Here is a 5,791-nt window from a genome sequence, read left to right as displayed (position 1 = left end):
AGATTCCAGGAGCCTATGCCAAGGCATTTGACTTCTCAGACCTCATGGATATGGAGGCGGATTCAGATGAGGAGGTGGAGGAGCTCTGTGAGGGGCTAGCGGCGATGAAGCTCATGAGGGAAACCAAACTTCATATCAGAAGACTGTGGTCTAATGCGTTGATTATTAAGTTATATGGTAGAGCGGTTGGATTCAACTTTCTCCAGAGTAAACTCAACCTACTTTGGAAACCGTCTGGGACAATGGACTATTTTTCTCTTGGTAAAGATTTCTACTCAGTCAGATTCTCTTTGAAAGAAGATGATAGGCCAAGAATGTATTGACCCCTTGTGATGAATTAACAAATTAATTAGCCAAGTTAATTAATTAATTCAATTAGCATGCAATACGCGTGGTAGCACAAACAAATCACCAATTAACTAAATGCAGCAAAAAACAAATTGACACGGTGATTTGTTTACGAATGGAGAAAACCTACACAGTAAAAACCCCATCGAGTGATTTTAAAGTCACCACTCCCGAGAATTCACTATTATCACAATAAGCGGTTACGAGTAAAGGAATCTCAGTATCTTATACCAACCTACAGTTGAACCCTTATCCCAATACCTAATTGGACTCGTTCTATAGTGACAATCTCTCATTTTCAATGCACGGCATCCAATATGTGACTAACCAATTCGATATGCGGATCCCAGTATGCGGCTTACTCACCAACTTGAGAAAGATGTTAGCTGTAAAGTTCTTCAATTCATCACACGATGAAAATCACGAAGTTCCTTGGTTACAAAACCCTAGGGTGTACAAACACAGCAGCTTCTTCAAGAGAAAGATAAACTGAGGCAAATTCTGTCTTTGGTCACAATTTGCATGAACACAACTTTGCTTCACACTCGCGCAACCTTTAACGGCCCTTAAAATAATCTTTATACATGTTTAGGGTTGTGAGGAAAGAAAGCCCAAACATATACACACGGATTTGATGAAAATCAGAGCTAAGAATCTGTTTTTCATAAACCTCGATAGATAGCTTATCTATCGAGAAGCTGTCGAGCATCGGGCTAGAATAGCTTTTTAAACCTCAATAGACACTAGCTGTCGAGTTTTAAAATCCAGCACTTCAAACCTTGTTTCTTGGACAGATTTGCATGGCTTTAACACTTGTTACTCAATTGCAAGCAAGTAAACCTTGTTCCTTGCATTGCTTTCACCGAGATATTATGTTTAGAGCTTCAGAATTTCAGTATTGTGCTTTTGATTCGTTACGCATGGGCAACAAAACCATGGTGCAAATCAGATGGGACAAACCCCAATCAGGTTGGACCCGTCTCAACACAAATGGTTCAGCTCTTGGAAATCCAGGCTGAGCTGGAGGGGGCGGTATAATCAGAGATGACCAAGGGAATTGGGTTGCGGGGTTCTCCAAGAATATTGGTTTCTCCACTAGCTTCATTGCTGAACTTTGGGCCTTTAAAGATGGGCTTACCCTCTGCAAAAATCTTAATTTAAATGCTGTTGACATTCAAATTGATGCTAAAGCAATTGTCGTGCTTTTCTCTAACTCTTCTTACTCTAACATCTTTGTCATGCCTATTGTTGATGATTGTAGGCTTTTGTTTTCCTAGATTCCCCATGTCCGGATTGGGCATTGCTACCGTGAGGCCAATTCTTGTGGAGACTTCCTTGCTAGGATAGGTTCCTGTCAGAATAGTGATTTCATTTTGTATAATGATCCACCTGTGGATCTTTTAGATTTGTTAAGCTCAGACTTGGCTGGTTTGTGTTGTAACAGATTGGTCCTTGTTCCCCCTTTTCCCCCTTAGTTTTGCTGGTTTTATGAAAGTTTCCTTTTGATCAAAAAAAAAAAAAAAAGTGCGTTTTGTCAAAAGATTAGCCAATTCTAATTTGAGATATGTTCCTAACATTAAATCACATATGTCCTAACAGAAGACATGGATGCAATTCTTAAGAATGGGCCGTGGTTCATCAAGGGTCACTTTTTATCCATTAGGCCATGGGAGCCATTCTTCAAGCCGACTTGTGCTAGTGTCTCGTCTATAGTTGTTTGGGTTAGATTGCATGAGCTGCCTATGGAGTTGTATGAGACTGAAGTGCTTAAACAAATAGGTGAATCCATAGGGAGAGTGCTTCGGATTGACACCCACACTTCCATAGAAGCCAGAGGGAGGTATGCTAGGCCTTGCATAAAATTAGATATTAATAAGCTGCTAATCAACACTATTCTAATAGGAAGGTTTGAACAACCTATGGTTTACGAAGGTCTCCATAAGCTCTGTTTCTCCTGTGGAAGGAAAAGACCAGAGACGTCGGTGGAGGGAATTCCGGTGAAAAATGGAGCGGATAATGTTACATACCAAGGAGCTAACCTGTGTGGAGTGCATGACTTGTCCTGTACTTAACCAGGTAGTGGCACGATGGAGGACAGAGGTGCAGGTACAGAGGATGACAGGTACGGACCTTGGATGTTAGTGACACGTAGAAAATCTAGCCAAAAGAAGAAGAAAATAATTCTGTTACCTCTGGGGACCATTCAAGCCACGGTTTGGGCCAAACTTCACATGGACCCAGGCAAGAGTTTAATGGTGAAATAAAGGGTTAGATCGAGACTAAAAGGAGTCCTGAGGCCATTGGGCCATGAAGTGTGGGCCTGGAGTCAAACCTTGTTGTGAAAAAGGTGGATAAGCATCTGAGTAACCGAACCAGCCCTTCAGTCATGGACAAAAAAGACATTGCGAGAAATAGGGCAACTAACTGGATGTCTGAGTCAGATATAGGGGGAATGGGAAAGCACTTTCTAGACACTACTCATATTTGGACTTCTCAGGGTAACAATGGCGATGGTGAGCTCTCTAATGAACTCTTCCAGTTCACAGCTAATGGTCGAACTGAGATGGGCCATTAATTTCAATGGCAGGGTCGTGGAGATCCCGAAGGTGGTCATAGCAGAGATCAGAGTGAAGCCAACTCACGTGATGGGATGGTTTGACAGGAAGCTGGCAATAGCGTGGAGAAACATTTTTCCATTGACGGCAGACAGTGCAAGGTTGGGCTTTCTGCCACTCATGGATCCAACATGGGGAAAGATGCCTAATCCGTGGTGGCAATTCCTGGCCGACGACTTGTCTCTAAAGGAGGAACAAAGGAATGTATGAAGGGTGCTTCCCCAAGTGTTGCAAGTTCTAGTGTTGTGCGAAGAAAACCCGGCGGATACACTCTCGAAGCGAAGGATGTTAGAAGCCCAACCCATATCCACCTCCATAATGGGGAATCGGCACTACACGAAGATTATCCAAGTGGTCAAACCAACTCTCGAATTCAGCATCCATGCCATGGCAAGGGAGATGAATTTGGGAGTGTTGGAGCATCTGTTGACTCTATGCCAAGGGAAGGGAAAGACAAAGGAGATGATGACATTGATGGGATGTAATTTGAGGAGGGAAGCGGAGATTTTGCCTCCTTCGAATGAATGTCCTACTCCTTTTCACTAGTTAACTATGAACATTATAGTGTGGAATTGTAGGGGCACTTGGAAGCCCAACTTTTAGAGTCATGTTAGGGAGCTGGCTAGGAATCATAATCCTGTTGTTTTGGTAGTCATGGAAACATGGATTGGGGCAGACAAAGCAAAGGAGATTATTGACCATCTCCCATTTAATGGTGTTATTCATACAGATACGATTGGCAATGCGGGTGGCATTTGGCTATTGTGGAATTCAGATAGGGTGGAGGTTGTGCAGCTCACAAGCACGGAGCAAGAAATACATGTCGAAGTCAAGGTATTACCATCTAACCTATCTTGGATTTTTATTGCTATGTATGCTAGTTCTAGATTTGTTAAGAGGCAAGTGTTGTGGGAAAATCTTTCTAAAGTTGTTGACCTACGTAATAAGCCTTGGATAATTGCAAATGACTTCAATGAGCCCCTCAGTCAATCATTCTCCCGCATCATTCTTAATTGCAGTAATAAGATTTCGTTTCTTTCGAGCAAGTGCTGAAACATGATAAAAGGAAGCATTCCTATCCCCCAAAATCATCCAATTAATTCTGGATTTAAGGGCCCAAAGATCTTTTTCTTGCTCTAACACAACATCCAGCTCCTTAAACAGTTGATTCTCAGTTGCAAATCACATTAGAGAAGGATTTATTAAAATTTATACTACATTTCAGGAGGCAGTAACCCGAGACATCAATTATAATCTGCATTGGAGACCCAAGCTTTCAGATGAAAAGAAGAATAGTATTAGCCACATGGTGGTGGATGAGGAAATTAGAGCTACTCTCTGGTCTTTAAAAGCCTTTAAAGCTCCCGGTCCTGATGGGCTACACGTCGGATTCTTCCAAAGATTTTGGCTTGTTGTGGGAAGGTCGATCAGTGAGGAGGTGTAGTCTATCTTTAGGGAGAAAAATTTTTTGGAGTATCTGAATAGAACCAGCATTGTGCTCATTCCGAAGACCTAAGGGCTTGAATCCATTGGTAGTTACCGCCCCATAAGTTTGTGCAATTTAGTGTATAAGATAGTATCCAAGATTTTGGTTGGAAGAATTAGACCCTTATTAGATCAGCTCATCTCCCCATGCTAAGCAGCTTTTGTACCAGGTTGGAAAAGAGTTGATAAAGCGATTGTCGTGCAAGAGATAATCCACACTATGGGGACAGCTAAGGGAAATGGTGGCTATATGGCTCTTAAAATTGACTTAGAGAAGGCATACGATAAACTTAAATGGAGCTTTATAAGGGGTATGTTGATTAGATACAATTTTCTCGACATCATTGAGATCATGATGAGTTGTATATCATTTGTTTCGACCTCACTTCTATTTAATGGAGGGAGTCTTGAACCTTTCAGGCCTTCTAGAGGTATAAGGTAGGGAGATCCACTGTCCCCATACAAATTCATCCTCTGTATGGAATTCCTAGGTTAGCTCATTTAAGAAAAGTGTAAGGCTAAAGTGTGGTGTCCGGTCAAGGCTACCCTTCCTTCTCCCATCTCTTTTTTGTTGATGACCTTGTGCTCTTTGCTAAGGCCAATGTAGAAAATTGTATTGCCATCAGGGAGGTCCTCGACACATTCTATAGGTGCTTCGGGCAAACACTGAGTGACACTAAGTCCAGGGTATATTTCTCACTGAATATTGATCAAGATGATAGGGAGGCTTTTAGTGACATCCTCGGCTTCCATCAGACGAAGTGTTTGGGGAAATACTTTGGCTTTCCTATTAAGCATCAAGGAAACAATAATCAGGACTTCAGATTTGTGTTGGATAGAGTGAAGAGTAAGCTTGTGGGTTGGAAGGCCAACCTTCTATCCATGCTCGGGAGAGTAGTATTGATTCAAGCTTCATCTTCAGCAATACCAGCGTATATTATGCAAAGCAACTTGCTACTTGGTAAGTTGTTAGAAGGGATTGATAGGGTCAACAAGAATTTCTTGTGGGGATCAACTGAAAATAAGGAGAAAATGCATTGGGTGGGTTGGAAGAAGGTAACAAGACCTAAAGATGAAGGGGGATTATGGCTTCCAAACAGCAAAAGGAAGAAATACAGCACTTCTAGCAAAGCTGAATTGGAGATTCCATACTAAGGATAAGGCCCCATGGGCTAAGGTTCTTAGAATGAAGTATTGTAACCCTCAGAGGCTAAATTCAAGGAATGCAGACCTCAACCAGTGCTTATTAGCTAGAGGGCTGCAAGTTAAGGTCTGCTACCCCCGATGCCATCGTGAAGTAGAATCCATCCTGCGCATGCTACGTGATTGTCCCTTGAGTAAAG

Source organism: Quercus lobata, chromosome 8, assembly GCF_001633185.2.
Source record: "Quercus lobata isolate SW786 chromosome 8, ValleyOak3.0 Primary Assembly, whole genome shotgun sequence".
Lineage (NCBI taxonomy): Eukaryota > Viridiplantae > Streptophyta > Magnoliopsida > Fagales > Fagaceae > Quercus > Quercus lobata.
Note: the sequence above shows the minus strand (reverse complement) of the source record.